At 46.1% G+C, this 25,081-nt stretch overlaps 1 protein-coding gene across 8 annotated transcripts in view; it reads right to left on the reverse strand.

Moving 5' to 3' along the window:
* Positions 1-25,081, reverse strand: part of LOC142403083 (polycomb group RING finger protein 3-like) — a 175,151-nt gene that overhangs the window by 104,987 nt on the left and 45,083 nt on the right. For 7 of the 8 annotated variants that reach the window (XM_075489248.1, XM_075489250.1, XM_075489251.1 and 4 more), the window contains exon 2: positions 9,377-9,417. The exons of the other annotated variant lie outside the window; for it this stretch is intronic. The gene's annotated coding sequence lies outside the window, so the exon portion shown is untranslated. The remainder of the gene's footprint in view (positions 1-9,376; positions 9,418-25,081) is intronic. 8 annotated transcript variants of the gene reach the window in all.

A 25,081-nucleotide genomic window follows, 5' to 3' on the forward strand; every position in this document is an offset into this window, starting at 1 on the left:
GGAGTCTGTTACAGACCTCCCAACCAAGATGAGGAGACATATGAACTATTCAATAAGCAGCTGGGAGAAGCATCACGATCGCTAGCCCTTGTTCTTGTGGGGGACTTCAACCTGCCGGATGTCTGCTGGAAATACAGTTCAGCAGAGAGGAAACAGTCTAGGAGGTTCCTGGAGTGTGTGGCAGATAACTTCCTGACACAGCTGGTGAGTGAGCCAACTAGGGAAGGTGCCCCGCTGGACCTCTTGTTCACGAACAGAGAAGGACTTGTGAGCCATGTCATGGTTGGAGACCGTCTTGGGCAGAGCGATCACGAAATGATACAGTTTTTGATACGTGGAGAAGCGGTGAGGGGGGTCAGCAAAACTGCCACCTTAGACTTTCGGAGGGCGGACTTCGGCCTGTTTAGGAGACTGGTCGAGAGAGTCCCCTGGGAGGCAGCCCTAATGGGTAAAGGGGTCCAGGAAGGCTGAACATTCTTTAAGGAAGAAGTCCTAAAGGCACATGAGCAGGCCATCCCCATGTGCCGAAGGATTAGCCGGCGGGGAAGAAGACCCGCCTGGCTGAATACAGAGCTTTGGCTAGAACTCAGGAAAAAGAGGAGAGTCTACGACCTCTGGAAAAGGGGCGGGCAACTCAGGAGGACTACAAAGGTGTAGCAAGGCTGTGCAGGGAGAAAACTAGAAGGGCCAAAGCCGAGCTAGAGCTCAGTCTGGCTACTGCTGTAAAAGACAACAAAAAACACTTCTTCAAATACATTAGCAGCAAAAGGAGAGCTAAGGAGAATCACCAGCCCCTAGTAGACGGGGGAGGGAACACAGTGACTAAGGCTGAGGAAAAGGCTGAAGTACTTAATTCCTTCTTTGCCTCAGTCTTTAATAGCAGGGCCAATTGTTCCCTGGGTACCCAGCCCCCGGAGTTGGAAGGTAGGGATGGGGACCAGAATGGAGCCCCCATAATCCAGGGGGAAATGGTGAGTGACCTGCTGCACCACTTAGACACTCACAAGTCTATGGGGCCTGATGAGATCCACCCGAGAGTGCTGAAGGAACTGGCAGAGGTGCTCAACAAGCCCCTTTCCATCATTTACCAGCAGTCCTGGCTAACTGGGGAGGTCCCTGCTGACTGGAGATCAGCAAACGTGACACCCATCTTCAAGAAGGGCCAGAAGGAGGACCCGGGGAACTATAGGCCTGTCAGCCTGACCTCGGTACTGGGAAAGCTGATGGAGCAGATCATCCTGAGTGCTATAACACGGCATGTAGAGAATAACCAAGGGATCAAGCCCAGCCAGCATGGGTTTAGGAAAGGCAGGTCCTGCTTGACCAACCTGATCTCCTTCTACGACAAGGTGACCTGCCTAGTGGATGAGGGAAAGGCTGTGGATGTTGTCTATCTAGACTTCAGTAAAGCCTTTGACACCGTTTCCCACAGCATTCTCCTGGAGAAACTGGCTGCTCATGGCTTGGACAGGTGTACTCTTCGCTGGGTAAAGAACTGGCTGGATGGCTGGGCCCAGAGAGTGGTGGTGAATGGAGTTTACTCCAGTTGGCGGCCGGTCACAAGTGGTGTTCCCCAGGGCTCTGTGCTGGGGCCAGTTATGTTTAATATCTTTATCCATGATCTGGATGAGTGGATCGAGTGCACTCTCAGCAAGTTTGCAGATGACACCAAGTTGTGTGGGAGTGTTGATCTGCTTGAGGGTAGGAAGGCTATACAGAGGGACCTGGACAGGCTGGATCGATGGGCCGAGGCCAATTGTATGAGGTTCAACAAGGCTAAGTGCAAGGTCCTGCACTTGGGCCACAATAACCCCATGCAATGCTACAGGCTTGGGGAAGAGTGGCTGGAAAGCTGCCTGGCAGAAAAGGACCTGGGAGTGTTGGTTGACAGCTGCCTGAATATGAGCCAGCAGTGTGCCCAGGTGGCCAAGAAAGCCAATGGCATCCTGGCTTGTATCAGAAATAGTGTGGCCAGCAGGACTAGGGAAGTGATTGTGCCCCTGTACTCGGCACTGGTGAGGCCGCACCTCGAATACTGTGTTCCGTTTTGGGCCCCTCACTACAAGAGAGACATTGAGGTGCTGGAGCGTGTGCAGAGAAGGGCAACGAAGCTGGTGAAGGGTCTAGAGCAGAAGTCTTATGAGGAGTGGCTGAGGGAACTGGGGTTGTTTAGCCTGGAGAAAAGGAGGCTGAGGGGAGACCTTATTGCTCTCTACAACTACCTGAAAGGAGGTTGTAGACAGGTGGGTGTCAGTCTCTTCTCCCAGGTAACAAGTGATAGGACAAGAGGAAATGGCCTCAAGTTGCACCAGGGGAGGTTTAGACTGGATATTAGGAAATTTCACTTCACCAAGAGGGTTATCAAGCATTGGAACAGGCTGCCCAGGGAAGTGGTTGAGTCACCATCCCTGGAAGTATTTAAAAGATGTTTGGATGAGGTGCTTAGGGACATGGTATAGTGGTGGTCTTGGTAGCGTTAAGTTTACGGTTGGACTCGATGATCTTAAAGGTCTTTTCCAACCTATATGATTCTGTGATTCTGTACTGTGGGAAAACATCGGAGATGGAAAGCAGCTGTATGGAGTCCTATACAACAAGTCACAGAAACTGCTGAAGGAGAAGGGGAATCGAGCCAATTTGCAGAAGTAAAGGCCATCCAGGTGGCTTTAGACATTGCTGAACGAAAAAAGTGGCCAGTGTTCTATCTCTGTACTGACTCATGGATGGTGGCAAATGCCCTGTGGGGGTGGTTACAGCAAGGGAAGCAAAGCAACTGGCAGCACAGAGGCAAACCCATCTGGGCTGCAGCATTGCTGCAAAATATTGCTGCCCAGGTAAAGAACCTGGTTGTAAAAGTATGTCACTTAGGTGCTCATGTACCCAAGAGTCAGGCCACTGAGGAACATCAAAACAACCAGCAGGTGGATCAGGCTGCTAAGATTGAAGTGGCTCAGGTGGATCTGGACTGGCAACATAAGGGTGAATTATTTATAGCTAGGTGGGCCCATGACCCCTCAGGCCATCAAGGAAGAGATGCAACATATAGATGGGCTCATGATGGAGGGGTGGACTTGACCATGGACACTATTGCACAGGTTATCCATGAATGTGAAACATGCGCTGCAATCAAGCAAGCCAAGGGGTTAAAGCCTCTGTGGTATGGAGGGGGATGGCTGAAATGTGGGGAGGCATGTGAAAGGGTTAAATCCCTGACAATCCCTGACTAAGACATAGACTTGCATTTTTTTAGTTTCACTAGCATCCTTGTTCTCTTTTGTTCTCTTCCCCTGCAAAGATAGTTTTGGTTACCTGCTGAGCAGAGTTGATGGTGGGACATTTCCTGTGACTTCTTACCTGATAGGATTAAACAGGCCTTGAGCAAGCTCATTAGGCTCCCTAATTAAATCACTGATAACAGGAACTCAGGACGATTGTGCCACAGATAAGCACCAAAGAACTAGCTTAAATCGACCCCCTTGTAACATTCCAAGGCCAAAGGACTGATGAGCTAATTCAATGACTATATATGGACAAAGGAAGCCCAAAGTTCAACTAGCAGACAAGGTGAGGAAGACTATGGAACACCACCGGGAGGGTGAAAAGACCCTAACCCTAATTTTACTGTGCATGCTTGGACTATGTAAATGAATTCCGGGAACTCATCACCATAAAACGGCCCTTTTCAGGAAATCTGATGAATATGTATGATTTTTCTGTATATGATCCGATGTGTTGTGCTAACCTTGCGGAGCGATTCCCAGTGCTGCCCAGCGCTGCAATAGTCATCCCGACTATTGAGTCCTGATTTAGGTTTTTCACAGCAACACATGGCAGATTGATTATATCACACTCCCACAAACCCACCAAGGCAAGCGCTATGTGCTTACAATGCTGGAAGCAACCACCGGATGGCTGGAAACATGTCCCGTGCCCCATGGCCCCACCCAGAACACTATCCTGGGCCTTGAAAAGCAAGTCCTGTGGTGACATGGAACCCCAGAAAGCATTGAGTCAGACAATGGGACTCATTTCCAAAACAACTTCATAGACAGCTGGGCCAAAGAGCATGGCATTGAGTGGGTATATCACATCCCCTATCATGCACCAGCCTCTGGGAAAATTGAACGATACAATGGACTGTTAAAGACTACACTGCGAGCAATGGGTGCTGGGACATTCAAACATTGGGGTACACATTTAGCAAAGGCCACCTGGTTAGTCAACACTAGGGGATCTGCCAATCGAGCTGGCCCTGCCCAATCAAAACTTTTACACACTGTCAAAGGAGATAAAGTCCCTGTACTGCACATAAAAAACATGCTGGGGAAGGCAGTCTGGGTTACTCCTGCCTCGGGCAAAGGCAAGCCCATTAGTGGGATTGCTTTTGCTCAAGGACCTGGGTGTCCTTGGCGGGTAATGCGAAAGAATAGGCAAGTCTGATGTGTACCTCAAGGGGATTTGATTTTGGGTGAGAATAGCCAATGAACTAAATAGTATGATGTTAATTGCTATATAATACTGTATGTCATCACTTTTATGGTTGCTATACACCATATTGACAGTGAAAAGAGCTAAAATCCCCAAAGACAAAAAGAAATGTTGTAAATATCTTGGTTGCTCAATGTTTTCTTTTAGTTTCCCTTTCGCAGATAATTTGGCCTAGCTTGCCAGTATTGTTGGCCTTAAGTAAGGAAGCTTAGATAGCAGAATTGCTAACGAGCATTCTTTATTTGACCTAATCATTAGAGTAAGAATGCTTTGCCTGTGTTAAATCCTTGGTTAGCTGAGATAGTTGCAATGTAGATAGATAAAAAGGAATTCTTCAGGCCCTGTGTCCCTGGAAAGGGCTGATAAGGAGAAACCACACAAGAACCACCTGATTTTGGATATGCAAGGAAGGTATGAGTAAGACAAAGATGGACTGAGCATGCGTCAAGACAAAGTTCAGTCAGCGGTCAGAGTGATGAAGACTACTGACTTCCTCCAACGACCACCAGAGGATCCCTAACGACCACCTAAGGACTTAAGTACGCATGCGTCAGGGACATTTACATATATTAATGAGTTCCAAGAAATCTCATGTTTATATAAATTAATCTTATGAATATGTGTTATTTTGCAACATATAACCTCTGTGATCTTGCTTGTTTGTCGGAGCACTTATGGTGGAGCGATCCCCAGTGCTGCCCAGCGCTGTAATAAAGGATGCCTGCTTAATAGTAACTCCGTTGCTATTGAGTTTTATTTCGGGAACACTCTGAAACTCCGATTCACCTGTTGGGAGATTTGGATTTTAAAGGGTAGTCTCCACGAATTTTGTTTCAACAGTATTACAGTAATAATCACCCAGATTAATGGAAAATGAGCTTTGATAAAACCAAGCAAAGTGCAGTGGTGATGGAACCAGAACTGGCTTCGGCATGCAACAATCCAACACCACACACCATCTCTCCTGCCCTGAAGGACTGTTATGACAGATGGAGCCCCAAAGTCATGGACTAAATGAACCCAATGGACATTTTAGCGGGATGGCCCATAGACCAAGGGAATGATATCTCTGTGTATATATCAAAAGACAGGGAAAGTGGTGGTGATTAATTGGAATGTATTGGAAAGGGTAGAACCTGGGCATGAGGTAGATGGTATACAATAAGGGGTGGATACTGTCCTGGTTTCAGCTGGGATAGAGTTCATTTTCTTCCTAGTAGCTGGTATAGTGCTGTGTTTTGGATTTTAGTATGAGAATAATATTGATAACATGCTGATGTTTTGGCTGTTGCTAAGTAATGTTCACACTAGTGAAGGACTTTTCAGCTTCCCATGGTCTGCCAGGTGGACAAGAAGCTGGGAGGGGGCACAGCCAGGATAGTTGATCCCAACTGGCCAAAGGGCTATTCCATACCATATGACATCATGCTCAGTATAGAAACTGGGGGGAGTTGGCCGGGGGGTAGTGGTCACTGCTCGGGGACTGGCTGGGTGTCAGCAGTTGTATCACTGTTTTTTTTTTTTCCCTGGGTTTTTGTTCCTCTCTCTCTTTTCTTGTTTTCCTTCTCATTACAATTAATTATTTTTTTGTTGTTGTTCCAATTATTAAACTGTTCTTATCTCAACCCACAAGTTTTCTTACTTTTGCTCTTCAGATTCTCTCCCCCATCCCACCAAGGGGGGGAGGGTGAGCAAGAGGCTGTGTGGTACTTAATTGCCGACTATGGCTAAACCACAACACTGCTATTCTCCCTATTAAAGGAGAAAATGTGTTGTGTGTGTCTACCAGCAGGTTAAGTCATTGAGCACTATGAATGGCGGTGTTTTGCTCCCTGTTCTGTTGGGAAGCACCGTTGCATATCAATGGGTACCACGTGGCGAAGACACTACAATCGTATGGGTATTGTTAGCACACACTGCTTTAAGTGCATCAACCTTCTGTTTACCTCACACTGTAGTTGTGGGGGATTTGATAGGGACATGTTTTTAGGAATCAGTACACCACTGAACGTTTTGCAGAATTATACTCTATTGAAAGTTTCCAAATACACCTGACTTTTGCTAACCTATATGATAAGGATACTGTCCTTTCCCAGTTAGATTATCGCACCTATGCTTTTTGCATTGCTAATGTTACCCCCGCAGAAGCTTGTATAACTTTGTTAATGCCACTAAATCCTGAGTAATGTAAACAATGCTGCCACAAAGCATTTTTCCAGAGCAAGTAATCCAACCTAATTTTGAATTTAAATCCTGAGTAATGTAAACAATGCTGCCACAAAGCATTTTTCCAGAGCAAGTAATCCAACCTAATTTTGAATTTAAAAAGGAAAAAGAAATACCTCTGAATAGTAAATACATATTTCCAGTATACATAAGTTGTAAGGTGGCTTGTAACATTCAAACACAACTTATTATGCCTTCCAGTAGTTCAAACAATAATTGTAACTGAGGGAAGTCCTATCGCCATTGTTAAACAAGAGATGGATTTGGAACAAATTATCCCATCCCTCCTGACTCTATAATCCACTAACCTAGTGCCCAGATTCTTACCTGCATTCAAGTTTAAATGCATTTTGTTCCAAATAAACAGGAAGTGCCCATGTAAAGCTCAGTCTATTTAAAATTGCAAAACAAATGAAATTGCATTGTTCACCCCTATTAAGCAGGGAATCAAATATTAATACCTCATGCATTGGTCTATTCAAGTGATATGAAAGACATTTCTTATCCTTTGGACTGTTTTCAAGCTGCACTGAGTACTTGAGGAAAACAATATCTGGCCATAATTACGTAGAAATCAACTCTACTTAATTAAGATAGCATGATCACAGCATTTAAACCTTGTTGCTTTTACAACTAGCAGAAAAAGATTAGAGGTGAAAGTAGCTGTAGCTTTAAGTTACAAGAAGAGAGTATAAGTTTACCTTTGCAAAGCATCACCTAGACTAGTCTTCCTGCATCAAATTCTTATTCTTAATTTAAAAAAAAAAAAAAAATCAATCACATCTCCAAATTCAGCCTTCTGGATTAGACTGATTTATAAACTCACTAGAGTGCACTGGAGTTAATATGGGAAATACACACCTATATATTAACTGAAGATGTTTTTCGCTTGGCTTCCTTCAGTAACAATGGTTACGTGACTAGTCAGTGCATACAAGATGCATGCCCAAGAACTTCTGAATCTTTCATATGATTGCAGTCAAGTTCACAGGCAGAAATCTCTTAGATATTTATGTTCTTAAATAAAAGCAAACAGCCAGGAGGAGGGACCAGGACTTGAACATTTGCAATTTTACCCTCAGCTTTTGAATGTCTGTTTTCCACAACTGAACACAGCAAACCTTCAGCTGCCACCAAACCTATATCCAAAATATTGTTTTGTAGCAATTAGTGGAGAGTTACAGAAAAATCTTAGCATAACTTTTTTAAATGTCAGTCACAGCCAATCAAGACAAATCTGTAGGATACAAAGCTTCATTAGCTCTGCTACTCAGTTACTTGTTTAAACAATCTGCTACAGCAGAAAGTCTAAAACAAACTGAGAAGTACTGTAAATAACTGTCTGAAATTCTTTATCTACTGCATAATGGCATTTGATCAGAAACATCTTACTCTTAACCCAGCCAGTAAGTGAGAACCAGTGTCATAACATGATCCCCTACCCTCAAATCCATTATTGGAAGAGAGGAAGCTACTCTCCACTCTAATTTCACGGTTTTTAAATTATAAAACTCTTCTCAGATAGAGGATACCTCTTGAAAATTAATTTGTGTCCCAGTTACTGAAAAAGAAAGCAGGAAACATGAAATGTGAGAAATCAGCCCTTTACAGGTTAGATCACTTTTTAGGACCCTTGCAAACAGAGCTTAGAAGCCAGTGAAACAAGCAGTTCTGTGATGAGCTGAAGAGCTATTTTTAACCCAAAAAAGAAGTACTTTTCACTAGAAATCATTCTTTAGACAGAACCAAAAAATCCATATTGCAACTACCTTAAAGAAATAGGAGACCTTCTAAAGTTTCAGAGACCTGACTCAATCCTGAAGAGAAGGAAAAGTTTTCTTTTGAAAAATTAGAAAAACAAGAGTACTAAAAAGATTGAATGAGACCTAGCTTTCTGTGAGAAGGAGAAAAAGGCTATTTTTCTAAAATCTGTTCCAAATTGTAAGAAAGGAAACAGATTCCCTACAATTTCTTGAATGAATCCTGAAATTGATAAGGGAAGAACTAGCAAATTTCTAGGAGAGTGCTTTGGCTAGCAGCTGTAAAGCACAAAATTATTCAGACACAACATATCAGCACTGCAGAGGAGTAAAAGAGGCAGACCTCTGAATAGATGGAACACAAAAACCAAAACAAAAAACAATCAGATCCAAATATCCAGCCAATATGCCAAAATGATTGTTTGAACAGAGACTATTTCTTCTTTTTCGTTCTAAAAACTGTTATGTTATACCACACTGAGGCTAGGAACAATATCGGTGCCTGATAGCCCAAGTATTCAACCAAGGGATGGAGCAGAGGAAACTAAAAAAGTATTTGGAGTAAACTCCTAATTGAAAGAAAATCCACAGCAGAAGAGGGTGGAAGGGGGTAGACGTGTCAGTCAACTATCCTCATTCATGCTATATTTTCGCTACTAAGGTAGTGTCTTGTTAAAATTATAAACCAGAAGGGAAAGCGGTATATTACAGACCTCTTCAGTAAAGTTATGCCACTAACAAAACAGATTTGAAGAAGCAGCTTTTAGAGATTCCAGCAAAGAAAACTTATTAGAGTAGACTCACAGAAACAGAGGACAAGCAAAGAGACCCCTCCTCAAAGGAGTGGCTTTATCATTAGCATATATGCTAGTCAAGAATATTTTGGGCTACATAAGGCATACCTCTTAAAACTGCATTGCTTTTCAGTCTGCCATCCAGAGACCTGAAAAGACAGAAAAATAATCTGAAAGTTAGCATCCAAAACTCCTTAAAATCCAGCCACCACATAGAAATCTTAACCTACTAAGCTCACCTAACACTACCTATATGTATTAATTCAAAACAACTCAAAGGAAAAAGAAACATGCATTTTTGATTAAAAAAAAAAAGGGAAAGCCTGCCAGAATTATTAGAAAAACCTCCCACAGGCACACCTGTGGGAGGTACGACCAGGCAGAGGAACTCCACAGCTTAGTGACAGAACTCCAGGAAGAGGCAAGTAGGTTGAGGAGTATCAGGGAGTCCAAGAGAGAGACAGACCACTAGAATTGCACCCTACCTTCCCTGGGACAGGCCCAACAGGCAGAGAGAACACATGATACAGAGGATTCCCTATCCTCTCTCTGCCTGACTGAACACAGTGACTTAAGGGATAGGGGGCAATGGCAACAAGTTCCTTTGGCTGATGCATCCATTAGGCATACCATTAGCCTTCTTTGCTGCAAGGGCACATTGCTGGCTCTTGTTCAACCTGATGTCCACCAGGACCCCAGGTCCTTTTCTGCCAAGCTGCTTTCCAGCTGGGTAGCCCCAAGCATATATTGGTGCGTGGGGTTGTTCTTCCCCAGGTGCAGGACTTTGCCTTTCTCCTTGTTGAACTTCATGAGGCTCTTCATGAACTTCTTGAACTTCATGAAGATAGCGTGTGAAAGTCTCCCAAGGAACAATAAGCTCCTGAAACTAGCAGTCCTGTTGAACCCACAAGACCCGATAAACGCAGAACACCAAGGATCTGCTTAAGGCCAAGGCCATGAGCAAACACTGGCATTAATAATGGGTTGCACAACTCGGACCACATCCAAGAAAGTGGTGGCTGCTATACGTAGATGAAAACTGTAGGATTATATATACACCTGAATAGACAAGGGACCGCTGAGGGACTTTCTGAACACCTACCTGAAAGCCACTAGCATGTCAGTATGACCCTCTACTTCTTAGTAGACAGATGAGGTTGGCCTCCCTACTGTTGCTCCAATCCAATAATTACAAGCACATGTGCACAAGTGAATTATGTTAACTATTCACACAGTACAATTACTTATCTACTGGATGGAGTTAGTTTTCTTCATAGCAGCTCTTACGGTGCTATGTTTTGGATTTGTGACCAAAACAGTGTTGATAACACGCCCATGTTTTAGTTATTGCTGAACAGTGCTTGCATAGCATCGAGGCCTTCTGTTTCTCACACTGCCCCATCAGCTGGGGGTGCACAAGAAGTTGGGAGGGGACTCAATAAAAGCTGTGGGAAAGAAGGAGGAAGGGGGGGGATGTTTGGACCATTATGCATGAGGAAGCCCTGCTTTCCTGGAAATGGCTAAACAGCTGCCTGCCCACAGGAAGTAGTGAATAAATTCCTTATTTTGCTCTGCCTGCACACAGAGCTTTGCTTTACCCATTAAACTGTCTTTATCTCAACCCACAGTTTTTCTTACTTTTACCCTTCCAATCCTCTCCCCCATCCTGCTGGGAGGGAACAAGCAAGTGACTGTGTGGCGCCTAGCTGCCTACTGGGGTTAAACCACAACACACAGAACTCTTCCAAGCAGATCCCTGAACAGACCAAAGCCTACTCTCCTGAAGTCCAGGGATGCAATCCTGCCATTTACCTTGCTCCTTTCTTTCAACGCAGACCCTGGCTGCCCCCTCCCTCATTGCGGCTCTTGTATCTCTAGGGTCTTAGAGAAAATCCCATCAGTCTCCATTTCATCACCTTTGATGCCATGCAGTCTGCTGACCTCCTCCCTGCAGCTCCTTTACTTCACAACAGAGATTCTCCACCAACACACATCTTCTGTAAACAAGGGCACCATCTCTCCCTACTCCAGCCTTAGCAAGAAACCCCAGGCACTCCCTGCAGCCAAAGGCCTGGAGAGATGCATCTTCCTCTGGAGCTCAGTCTGAGTCAAGACCTCTGATATTCCAGGGATAGTTGCTCTAGTTAGTGCTGGGGACCATGACCTGAAGCACATTGTTACTGTCGCTGAGCACACATAAACTACCCTCAGCAGAGTTTCTAGCCAATTTCTGCATACCCTACCATAACAAATGTTATGCCTACTTACTACTTCTATTAGTGCTAGGCCCAGCAGTTATATAGGCCTCTCCCTAGCACCTGCTGAAAGTGTGATTGACCGTTCCTAATCAGGAGTCAGCTGGAACAAAAGCTCAAAGCACCCTTTGATCAAGAACAACTGACAGAGCTCATTAGCTGCTGCTAGAATCACAGTCTCCTGTAGCTATCCTTTCCCAGCAACATCAGGCACCCTGAAGTTCCTCAAGGGGTTCCTAGGAGTCCCCTGATGATCTCAGAAGTTGTTCCCGTTCCCAGAAAATCTAGACAATCTAAAAGCAGAGCCCAGAAACCACTGTGCAAACTGCTGCATCTGTTGGATGCTTCTGTTAGCTGTACTAAGCCAGGAGAAGATGGAGAATGTTTTATGTATGAACAAATGTGGGGTTTCTCAAACATTGGCAGGACATGATATCTATTGTGTACTGACCACCTTTTCCTGATGGGGTACAAGTAGTTCCAGCTCCCCTGGCAGAAATAAGGATGAATCAGGTTCCTTGAACAGTGGATGAATTATGAGAATTAGCTGCCCAAACACACCCCCGCTACTCACAACAACTGTCCATGCAGCAAAATGCAGGGGAACCTATCGGGAATCAATGGGCAGAGATAACACAGTGTGTTATGAAGTATCAGGGACTAGGTTCAGAAGAAAAGGGAAAAATTTCTTACATGGATCAAGAAAAAACAGGGACTTACAGTAACTGCGAAGATGGACAGTAGAGAAGAGGTTGAAGAGAAATAGGTGCAGGAAACAATGACAATAAGGTTAGTAAATCAGAAGAAATGGACCAAATCTGTGTAAGGCTGTGGAAAGTGTTAAAGGATTCAGGAGAAAATATGGCAAATGGATTAGGAAGAAAACATGGGATAAGCTAAAAAGAGTGATACAACAGCTGAAAAGAAGAGCAGTAGCAGCAGTATACCTCAGTGCTCAAGCTCCGCTGCCCTACCCCCAATTGGTGAAAACCAACAATAGGGAAGTCGCCGAGGCGAGCAGCTCCGGTGCCAGCACGATCCGCAGCGGAGCGCTCTAGCGCGGTGCACGGGGGGGGGGGGTGTCCCGAACTGGAGAAACCTCGGGGGGAGCTGAGAGAGCCGCCAGGAACTCGCGCAACAGCGGCTGAAGAGACCTGGGTGAGGCCAGGAGCAACGGCAGCCAAGCTCCCCCAACGTATAAAAGAAGCCCCTAGGGAGCGCTAGCGACTAGGAGTGTGGCGCTCAAGAAGGGCGCTCAAACTCGACCAGGGAGCGATGGTATCCACCCGGCAGAAAGCCATGGCCTCCCTAAACTCTGCGCCCACCACGACTGACGCAGCTTCCCACACAGAGCTCCGGTGGGAACACACTGCTACCCAGGTGGCAGGGTACAGGCTGTGCCCTACTCTTATGCCAGTACTGGATGGCAGTAGTGACCACACCTGTAGGAGGTGCGCCCAGGTAGAGGAACTCCTCAGCTTAGTGGCAGAGCTCTGGGAGGAGGTGAGCAGGTTGAGGAGTATCAGGGAGTCCGAGAGAGAGACCACTGGAATCGCACCCTACCTTCCCTGAGACAGGCCCAACAGGCAGACAGGATGCATGATACGGAGGATTCCCTATCCTCTCTCCTCCTGGCAGAACACAGTGACTTAAGGGATAGGGGGCAATGGCAACAAGTTCCTGCCTGGCACAGCAGGCGCGTCTCCTCTGTGACTACCCCACCTTCCCAGGTGCCCTTGCATAATAGGTACGAGGCTCTGCAAGTGGAACCAAACAATGACAAGGATGATGGTTCATCTAGCTTGGAGGTGTCGCCAAGGTTAAGTCAGCCTATGCCCTGCATCAAAACTGCTTCCATAAAGAAAAAAAGACTGGTCATTGTCATAGGAGACTCCCTTCTGAAGGGAACAGAAGGCCCAATATGCAGACCAGACCCACTTCTTAGGGAAGTCTGCTGCCTCCCTGGGGCCTGGGTTAAAGAAGTGAAGAGAAAACTTCCTACCCTGGTACAGCCCTCAGATTATTATCCAGTATTTTTTTTTCAGGTAGGCAGCGATGAAGCTGCAACTAGAAGTCCGAGGGCAATCAAGAGAGACTTCAGGGCCTTGGGACGACTGGTTAAGGGATCAGGAGCACAAGTAGTGTTCTCCTCTATCCTTCCAGTTGCAGGGAACCATGAGGGAAGAAACAGGAAGAGCCAGCAGATCAATACCTGGCTCCGAGCCTGGTGTCACTGGCAGAATTTTGGGGTTTTTTGATCATGGGTCGGTCTACACGACACCAGGCCTGCTGGCGACAGACGGGGTACGCCTGTCTCAAAGGGGGAAAAGGATCTTTGTGCAGGAGTTAGCAGGGCTCATTGAAAGAGCTTTAAACTAGATTTGAAGGGGGAAAGGGATAAAACCAGGCCTGCTAGAGATAAGCCTGAGGGCGGCACGCCAATGTTTGAGGGACAGTGTGCTAGCGAGGTCCTTCAGTCTGCCATCTCAGTGGAGGTAGAGGATGGAGAACCATGCGGCAGCAAAGACGCAAGGGTTATGAATGTGTTAGAAACCACAGAAGCGCCTGAGAATGGTCACGTAGGAATTAGGGCTTCTCCCCCCAAAAAGGTGGCGGGATCAATAGCCCAACTGAAGTGCCTCTACACCAAAGCACACAGCATGGGCAACAAACAGGAGGAGCTGGAAGCCATTGTACACCAGGAAAACCAATATAGTTGCCATCACAGAAACATGGTGGGATGGATAACTCGCACAACTGGAGTGCTGCAATGGATGGCTATAAACTCTTCAGAAGGGATAGGCAAGGAAGGAGAGGCGGTGGGGTAGCCCTGTATGTTAGGGAGTGTTTTGATTGTCTAGAGCTTGATGATGGTGATGATAGGGTTGAGTGTTTATGGGTAAGAATCAGGGGGAAGGCCAACAAGGCAGATATTGTGGTGGGAGTCTGTTACAGACCACCCAACCAGGATGAAGAGGCAGACGAAATATTCTATAAGCAGCTGGGAGAAGCCTCACGATCGCTAGCCCTTGTTCTCGTGGGGGACTTCAACTTGCCAGATGTCTGCTGGAAATACAACACAGCAGAGAGGAAACAGTCTAGGAGGTTCCTGGAGTGTGTGGAAGATAACTTCCTGACACAGCTGGTGAGCGAGCCAACTAGGGAAGGCACCCCGCTGGACCTGTTGTTTGCGAACAGAGAAGGACTTCTGAGTGATGTGACGGTTGGAAGCTGTCTTGGGCATAGCGATCATGAAATGATACAGTTTTTGATTCTTGGAGAAGTAAGGAGGGGGGTCAGCAGAACTGCTGTCTTGGACTTCCGGAGGGCAGACTTTGGCCTGTTTAGGAGCCTGGTTGACAGAGTCCCTTGGGAAGCAGTCCTGAAGGGCAAAGGAGTCCAGGAAGGCTGGACATTCTTCCAGGAGGAAATCTTAAAGGCACAGGAGCAGGCCATCCCCATGTGCCGAAAGACGAGCCAGTGGGGAAGAAGACCGGCCTGGCTGAGCAGAGAGCTTTGGCTGGAACTCAGGAAAAAAAGGAGAGTTTATGACCTTTGGAAGAAGGGGCAGGCAACTCAGGAGGACTACAAAGATGTCGTGAGGTTATGCAGGGAGAAAATTAGAAGGGCCAAAGTCCAACTAGAATGTAATCTGGCTACTGCCGTAAAAGACAATAAAAAATGTTTCTATAAATAGATTAACAACGAAAGGAGGGCTAAGGAGAATCTCCATCCTTTATTGGACGTGGGGGGGAACACAGTGACAACGGATGAGGAAAAGGCCGAGGTACTTAATGCCTTCTTTGCCTCAGTCTTTACTGGTAAGACCAGTTGTTCTCAGGGTACCCAGCCCCCTGAGCTGGAAGACAGGGACGGGGAGCAGAATGAAGCCCCCATAATCCAAGGGGAAATGGTTAGCGACCTGATACACCACTTCTTAGACACACACAAGTCTATGGGGCCGGATGGGATCCACCCAAGAGTACTGAGGGAGCTGGCAAAAGTGCTCACCAAGCCACTTTCAATCCTTTATCAGCAGTCCTGGCTAACCGGGGAGGTCCCAGTTGACTGGAGGCTAGCAAATGTGACGCCCATCTACAAGAAGGGCCAGAAGGAGGACCCGGGGAACTACAGGCCTGTCAGCCTGACCTCGGTGCCAGGGAAGATTATGGAGCAGATCATCCTGAGTGCCATCACACGGCACGTACAGGACAACCAGGTGATCAGGCCCAGTCAGCATGGGTTTATGAAAGGCAGGTCCTGCTGGACTAACCTGATCTCCTTCTATGACAAGGTGACCCGCTTAGTGGATGAGGGAAAGGCTGTGAATGTTGTCTACCTAGACTTTAGTAAAGCCTTTGACACCGTTTCCCACAGCATTCTCCTGGAGAAACTGGCTGCTAATGGCTTGGACGGGCATACGCTTCCCTGGGTAAAAAACTGGCTGGATGGCCGGGCCCAAAGAGTGGTGGTGAATGGAGTTTACTCCAGTTGGCGGCCGGTCACAAGTGGTGTTCCCCAGGGCTCAGTATTGGGGCCAGTTCTGTTTAATATCTTTGTCAATGGGGAGGGGACGAGGGGATTGAGTGCGCCCTCAGTAAGTTTGCAGATGACACCAAGTTGTGCGGGAGTGTTGATCTGCTTGAGGGTAGGAAGGCTATACAGAGGGACCTGGACGGGCTGGATCGATGGGCTGACGCCAATTGTATGAGGTTCAACAAGGCTAAGTGCCAGGTCCTGCACGTGGGTCACAATAACCCCATGCAACGCTACAGGCTTGGGGAAGAGTGGCTGGAAAGCTGCCCGGAGGAAAAGGACCTGGGGGTGTTGCCCGATAGCTGGCCGAATATGAGCCAGCAGTGTGCCCAGGTGGCCAAGAAGGCCAACAGCATCCTGGCTTGTATCAGAAATAGTGTGGCCAGCAGGACCAGGGAAGTGATCGTGCCCCTGCACTCAGCACCGGTGAGGCCGCACCTTGAATACTGTGTTCAGTTTTGGGCCCCTCACTACAAGAAGGACATTGAGGTGCTGGAGTGTGTCCAAAGAAGAGCAACGAAGCTGGTGAAGGGTCTAGAGCAGAAGTCTTATGAGGAGCGGCTGAGGGGACTGGGGTTGTTTAGCCTGGAGAAAAGGAGGCTGAGGGGAGACCGTATCACTCTCTACAACTACCTGAAAGGAGGTTGTAGCAAGGTGGTTGTCGGTCTCTTCTCCCAAGTAACAAGCAATAGGACAAGAGGAAATGGCCTCAAGTTGCACCAGGGGAGGTTTAGATTGGATATTAGGAAAAATTTCTTCACCAAAAGGGTGGTCAAGCATTGGAACAGGCTGCCCAGGGAAGTGGTTGAGTCACCATCCCTGAAGGTATTTAAAAGACATGTAGATGTGGTGCTTAGGGACATAGTTTAGTGGTGGATTTGGCAGTGCTAGTTGGACTTGATGATCTTAAAGGTCTTTTCCAACCTAAACGATTCTATGATTCTGTGAAGTCTGCTTTGGGCCCAGTGTTACCCATACGAATGGGTGCCTGCGTGTTGAATACATTGGGATGCTCGGCAGGGGAACCCCAGTACTTTGTATGAAGTAGAGAAAAAAAATACGGTGTTTTCCTGGACACAGGAGCACGAATCAGTTTGTCTAAAACTTTTCTTAAAGAATTTGTTCAACAAGAAAATATGAAGGCAGCCTCCTTCAGTAGGATGGAAGGAAAAGGCCCTAAATATTATATTATGAATCTAATAATAGGGCAGTGAGCTGTTGATATCAAGTATGAGGTTGTAAATAATAGCAAAGAACCTTTTATTTTAGGAATTGACTGGATAATGGAACATGGAATCTTAATTTTTATAGTGATATTTTGTAGAAATATAAAGGAATACAGGAAGCAGGGAAAGGCTGATATAAAGATTCAAGAGAACAAGTACAAACTTTAACTGAAATAGATAAAGAATTCTGGAAAGAAGAGGTCCCAGGAGTATGGCAGAAAAAAATCCTACAGTGTGGAAAAAAGAAATGACCAAGTTGAAGCAGTGGGACCCTCAGTTCATCCCCCTTATACAATATCCATATCCTAAAAAAGCTAGGACTGCTCTGGGAAAAATCATTAAGGAGTATTTAGAACGAGGTGTTTTGTGGGAAATTATAAACCCACATATGTCAGGGTGCAGTGAGGGCCATCTGCTCCCTAAGGGATGAGGAGCCAAATGCGATAACAAGGCCAGCAGGGCAGGGGCCTTGCTGGCCAGAGCCCTCACAGTACCTGAGCAAGGTGAGCAGGGTAGACCCAGGGATGGTAAACAGGTTCAACTAAGAGTCCAGATCATCAGGCAAGTTCATGGTGATAAGGCAAGTCCAAGATCAAGTCAGGAAGTCAATCTGCAGGTTAGTGTCAGGATCAGATCTGATGAGAGTAACCAGGGTCAGACAGTGATCACTGAGTAGGTCCACAGTGACAAGGTAAGGCCAAGGTCAAACTAGGAAATCAGTCTGCAGGTCAGGGTCCAGATCAGTGGGGTCTATGGCCAAGCACAGCTGTGGCTGAGCTGGAGTCCAGTACTCCTATGACATAACTCAGGCAAGGACTGAAGGCCCAGGTCTGAGCTGAACTGGGGCTCCTGGGCAGAGGGTGTGGAGGCCCCAAGTAAGGCTGGTCAGAGCCATTAAGACCTATTAGTGCCCTCAGGGGCCTGACAATATAATTGTCTATTATGGCCTGTTAAAAAGGCTGATAAAAATCCTGGAGAATGATGGTAGGCTACTGTCAGATAAAGTGTAAGAAGGAAATGCGTAGGCAGTGGAACCAGGGACATGTATCCTGGGAAGAATATAAGGACACTGCCCAGATACATAGGGATGGGATCAGGAAAGCTAAGGCGCAGTTGGAGCTGAATTTGGCAAGGGATGCGAAGAATAAGAAGGGCTTTTACAGGTAAGTCGGCCAGAAAAGGAAGATTAAAGAAAATGTAAGCACCCTGATAAATAAGACAGGAGAACTGGTGACAACCAACATGGAGAAGGCTGAGGTACTCAACAATTTTGTTTCCCCAGTTTTCAGTGGTAATCTCTCTTCCCACATCTCTCAAGTCCCCGAACCTCAAGGCAGGGACTAGGGGAACGAAGTCCCTCCCTTCGTAGGAGAAGTTCAGGTTCGAGACCACCTGAGGAACCTGAAGATACACAAGTCCATTGGACTCGAGGAGATGCACCCCAGGGTCCTGAGGGAACTGGCAGATGTAGTTGCCAAGCCACACTCCATCATATCTGAAAAGTCATGGCAGTCAGGCGAAGTCCCCAGTGACTGGAAAAAGTGACTGGAAAAAGGGCCTGACTAATCTAGTGGCCTTCTACGATGGAGTGACTGCATCAGTGGACAAGGGAAGAGCTACGGATGTCATCTACCTGGACTTCTGTAAGGCCTTTGATACAGTCCCCCACAACATTCTTGCCTCTAAATTGGAGAGATATGGGTTTGACGGATGGACTGTTAGGTGGATAAGGAACTGGCTGTATGGCCACGTCCAAAGAGTTCTAGTCAACGACTCAATGTCCAAGTGGAAACCAGCAACGAGTGGTGTCCCTCAGGGGTCCATACTGGGATCAGTACTATTTAATATCTTCATCAATGACATAGACAGTGGGACTGAGTGCATCCTCAGCAAGTTTGCAGATGACACCAAGCTGAGTGATGCAGTTGATTCCCTAGAGGGAAGGGCTGCCATCCAGAGGGACCTTGACAGGCTTGAGGAGCGGGCCCCCGCGAACCTCATGAAGTTCAACAAGGCCAAGTGCAAGGTCCTGCACCTGGGTTGGGGCAATCCCCAGTATCAATACAGACTGGGGGATGAAGGGATTGAGAGCAGCCCTGCAGAGAAGGACTTGGGGATATACTGGTGGATGAAAAATTGGACATGAGCCGGCAACGTGCGCTTGCAGCCCAGAAAGCCAATCGTATCCTGGGCTGCATGAAAGGAAGCATGGCCAGCATGTCGAGGGAGGTCATTCTCCCCCTCTATACTCCACTCTCATGAGAATCCACCTGGAGTACTGCATCCACCTCTGGGGTCCCCAGCACAGGAAAGATATGACCTGTTAGAGCAGGTCCAGAGGAGGGCCATGAAAATGTTCAGAGGGCTGGAACACCTCTCCTCTGAAGAAAGGCTGAGAGAGTTGGAGTTGTTCAGCCTGGAGAAGAGAAGGCTCTGGGGAGACCTTATTGCGGCCTATCAGTATATAAAGGGGGCTTATAAGAAAGACAGAGAGATACTTTTTGCCAGGGCCTGTAGTGACAGGACAAGGGGCAACAGTTTTAAACTGAAAGAGGGTAGGTTTCAATTGGACATAAGGAAGAAATTCTTCACTATGAGGGTGGTGAGACACTGGAACAGGTTGTCCAGAGACGTTGTGGATGCCCCATCATTGGAAGTGTTCAAGGTCAGATTGGATGGGGCTTTGAGCAACCTGATCTAGTGAAAGATGTACCTGCCCATGGCAGGGGGGTTGGACTAGGTGATCTTGAAAGGTCCCTTCCAACCCGTACCATTCTATGATTCTCTACTGGGGCCAATACTGTTTAACATCTTCCTTAATGACTTGAGGAATGGGGCAGAGTGCACCCTCAGTAAGTTTCCAGATGACACCATGTTGTGCAGGAGTGTTGATCTGCTTGAGGGTAGGAAGGCTCTGCAGAGGGACCTGGACAGGCTGGATCGATGGGCCGATGCCAATTGTATGAGATTCAACAAGGCTAAGTGCCACGTCCTGCACGTGGGTCACAAAAACCCCATGCAACGCTACAAGCTTGGAGAAGAGTGGCTGGAAAGCTGCCTGGAGGAAAAGGACCTGGGCATGTTGGTCGACAGCTGCCTGAACATGAGCCAGCAGTGTGCCCAGGTGGCCAAGAAAGCCAATGGCATCCTGGCTTGTATCAGAAATAGCGTGGCCAGCAGGACTAGGGAAGTGATTGTGCCCCTGTACTCGGCACTGGTGAGGCCACACCTTGAATACTGTGTTCAGTTTTGGGCCCCTCACTACAAGAAGGACATTGAGGTGCTGGAGTGTGTCCAGAGAAGGGCAATGAAGCTGGTGAAGGGTCTAGAGAGCAAGTCTTATGAGGAGCGGCTGAGGGAACTGGGACTGTTTAGCCTGGAGAAAAGGAGGCTGAGGGGAGACCTTATCACTCTCTACAACTACCTGAAAGGAGGTTGTAGCAAGGTGGGTGTCGGTCTCTTCTCCCAAGTAACAAGCAATAGGACAAGAGGAAATGGCCTCAAGTTGCGCCAGGGGAAGTTTAGATTGGATATTAGGAAAAATTTCTTCACCGAAAGGGTTGTCAAGCATTGGAACAGGCTGCCCAGGGAAGTGGTTGAGTCACCATCCCTGGAGGTATTTAAAAGACATGTAGATGTGGTGCTTAGGGACATAGTTTAGTGGTGGATTTGACAGTGCTAGGTTAACGGTTGGAACTGATGATCTTAAAGGTCTTTTCCAACCTAAACGATTCTATGATTCTGTGAAAAAAGAACTTCAGGTGACACCCATGTAACATCCTCTACGAAAGGACTAGCTTACCACAGCAAAGTAAAAACAGCCCAAAGTTGAAGCAGTCCGTATACAATGTGGTGGCAAAAAGACCAGAAAAATCAATTATCTGCTGTACTGGGTCTGGCTGGGATGGAGTTAATTTTCTTCATAGCAGCCTGTATAGTGCTAACCACCAGCACAAAGGGGATTGCCCAGGACTTCAGCTCGCTGGCATCTGCAGTCTCTCCAAAGCCGCCTCTGACAATCACAACACACCCAGTGTCATCCACAGCAGCTTGGATCTCATAATGGGTAGCAGAGCTTATTCAGGAGGAATAGAGTTGTGGCAGCGCAGTGCTGTTTTGGATTTGTGACCAAAACAGTGTTTATAACACACCAATGTTTTAGCTATTGCTGAACAGTGTCAAGGCCTTCTCCATTTTTCACTCTGCCCCACAGCGCATAGGTTGGGGTGTGCAAGAAGTTGGGAGGGGACACAACCAGAACAGCTGACCTGAACTGACCAAAGTGATATTCCATGCCATATAACGTCATGCAGAAGTAATAAAATCGGAGGGGAGGGGGGTTTGGAGTAAGTAGCCATTGCTCAGGGACTCTTGGCATCAGTCTACTTGTAGGAGGTGGTGAATGATTGCCTTTGCATCATCTTTTTTTTTCATTTTTTCTTTCTTCTTCCTCTTTCCTTAGCTTATTATATTATCTTTATCTCAATGCATGAGTTTTCTTGCTTTTGCTCTTCTTTTCTCTCCCCTCTGCTGCTGGTGGGGGGAAGTGAGCAAGCAGCTGTTTGGTGCTTAGCTGCTAGCTTGGGTCAACCCACCACGTGCAAAAATGAGAATGACAGAAGAAAATGACTGGTCTATTAAAAAGAAGATTTGGGTTTGAAGATCTACAGCAAGCAGTATTATTCTCAAAATCTATTTAAAAGTATCTGCTCTCCATTTCACTGAATTTTCAAAAACTTTTCAGATGGAAATCTGTCATATCTCCAAAATCATATATTTTCCAAAATAAAAGGAAAAAAATATTTTTCCATCACTTTCTAAACAGAGGATAATCACATGAACATTTAGCTTGACAAAAGAAGGCAATTTTTTTAAAGTTAATTCACACAGGAAATATCCAGATGTTATAAAGACAAACAATGAATACCGCTTCTTTATCTTCCTCCATCAAAGTCATAGCCTGCAATTATTAATTTTGCTTTTATATTCCTTAAGTAAATTACAAACACTATAGTAAAATGAAACTTCATGACAGTGATAGGCAAAAACCAGAATGCAATGCAACTGAACAGTCTCTCAGCACCTCCTTCGGGTACTTTTTTTTACCGCATTCAGAGAAAATTCAAAGAAATGTTAAACACTGCGATGCTGGAAGCAAAGTAGAGTGGCATTAAATGCCTTTGTGTTGGTACCGACAACAAAAAACTTCACACAGAAAATAGAAAATCCCTTAGCTGTAGAGGAGAATGGACTTGAAGATGCATCTGCTGCAAAAGAATCCATTCTTTCATAAAAAAATATCCTCATTTATATTGTGGTTGAAGAAACTGATCGTTTATATTGTGGTTAAAGAAACTGAATTACAGGTTTATCACCAGAGCATTCTGAAAACACATCACAACACAACCTCATGATCAATTAAGATGTTTTCTAAAAGAGATTATCAAATATCTCCCCTTACTTGCAGAAAACACAGCGATGTTGTAATTCAGATGGAAGGAAAGAGTGACCGCTTATCTTCTTGAGAGGGGAAAATAAAAAAAGCCAAACTGGTCCTACATCACCATATGCTACATGCTCTGAATGCAAGAAGACAATGATGCATTATGGAAGCTAAGAATGAAGTACACTTCTTTTTTTTTATCTAGACCAGGTATTGGTGACTGGGCAAGGATACTTACTAACCCTTAATACAAACAAGTTCAGGGCCGAGTGAGTGCTATGATTTTAACATGTATTTTATTTTATTTACAGGAGTACCCAAACTGCTAGGACTGCTCTTAGTAACTTGATAGATTGGCAAACTGTAGTTCTCATCTATAGCAAATGTTTTTTTAATGCAAGACAAGAAGTTAGCATTCTCTCATGAGAGTCCAGAACAGGGGTGAACACTGCTGTCCTGGTTTCAGCTGGGATAGAGTTAATTTTCTTCCTAGTAGCTGGTATAGTGCTGTGTTTTGGATTTAGTATGAGAATAATGTTGATAATGCACTGATGGTTTAGTTGTTGCTAAGTGGTGTTTACACTAGTCAAGGACTTTTCAGCTTCCCATACTCTGCCAGGTGCACAAGAAGCTGGGAGGGGGCACAGCCAGGACAGCTGACCCAAACTGGCCAAAGGGCTATTCCATACCATATGATGTCATGCTCAGTATATAAACTGGGGGGAGTTGGCCAGGGGGGCAGCGATCACTGCTCAGGGACTGGCTGGGCATCAGTCGGCAGGTAGTGAGCAGTTGCATCACTTGTTGTTTTTTTCTTTTCCCTGGGTTTTGTTCCTCTCCCTCTCTCTCTCTCTCATGGTTTTCCTTTTCATGACAATTTATTATTATTGTTTTATCTCAACCCATGAGTTTTCTTACTTATGCTTTTCTGATTCTCTCCCCCATCCCACCAGGGGGGGAGGGTGAGCAAGTGGCTGCGTGGTGCTTAGTTGACACCTGAGATTAAACCAAGACAGTCCGTTTTAGTGCCCAATGTGGGGCTCGAAGGGTTGAGATAATAACAGATCTGACCAGAGTGTGTTAAAACAAATTTGTTATAAGTGTTTATTATATTAGTTTAGTAGTCACTGGTCACAATGTCGATGTACTGGTTCTCAGAGCTGTGTTATGTAACACCTTACTTGCCGTATATGTTGTGTATCAGTATTTGTATACTGTTTATCACTTCTGGGAGACAGATTAAGACTATCACTTTGACGTGTTGTGTAACACTAGCTTTTGCTATGATAAAATTCTTGTTCGTAAAATGGATCTTGTCCTTGTACTCAGCACTGCCATCACCTCTGTGCTTCGGGAGCCATCTGTCGGGAATTATTGATAATTAGACTTTTTACCACTTCTTGGAGAGCCAACCTATGGGGGAGACACCTTCCTCCATCTTCCCCTCCCTCTCCAGGCTAACTACAACAGCTCTTGAGAATTTTGAATATCCTTGGGATATTCAAACCAGCATGTTCCTATTGCTATGTCTCCTGAATGTGTGTCAGGCCTTGTTTAAAGTTAAGCAAATAATTAAGAATACTATCCAGAGATCTGCCCCAAGGCTGGATAGTTATGAGTGGCAGGGTGTGTGGCATAGCATGGGCAAACGCCTAGGACGGTGGGCACCTCCAGTATTTTGGAACTTCACCCCTGAACAAGTGCAGAATCCTGAAAAACTAGTAGAATATTTGGAAAAAGTATGCTGTCACCCTGGCAATTCTAGGGAGATAGAAATCACTGCAATTTGCTGGGGCCTGGCCCATGCCTACCAAGCCCTGTTCAACACTATTCAGAACCCTCAAGGGGAAGAGAAGGTGTCTGGATCTGACAACAAAGCAACAGGCACCACGACTACTCCAACCCCAGCGGCAGGCACTGCAGCTGAACCAGAGAACCAACCCATGCTGGTATCAGTCACCCCTATACACAAGAAGAAATACACAAGAAAATCAGCTCGTTTAGAAAGGGATGAAGATGAACCAGGGCCATCATGAGAACAGGAGGAGGAAAGAGGCAGAAGCATAAATGAGATGGTAACGACCCAATCCCTATCCGTGAGTGAGCTGCAAGATAAGCAAAAAGATTTAGGCCATTGTCCAGGCAAGCACATTCTCACCTGGCTGCTCTGATGCTGGGATAATGGGGCCAGTAGCCTGGAATTAGAGGGTAAGGAAGCCAAACAGCTGGGATCCCTTTCTAGGGAAGGGGGCATTGACAAAGCAATTGGAAAAGGGGCACCAGCCCTCAGCCTCTGGAGGTGACTCCTGTCAGCTATGAAGGAAAGATATCCCTTCAAGGAAGATGTTATATA

This window comes from Mycteria americana, assembly GCF_035582795.1.
Source record: "Mycteria americana isolate JAX WOST 10 ecotype Jacksonville Zoo and Gardens chromosome W unlocalized genomic scaffold, USCA_MyAme_1.0 Scaffold_33, whole genome shotgun sequence".
NCBI classification, from domain to species: Eukaryota; Metazoa; Chordata; class Aves; order Ciconiiformes; family Ciconiidae; genus Mycteria; species Mycteria americana.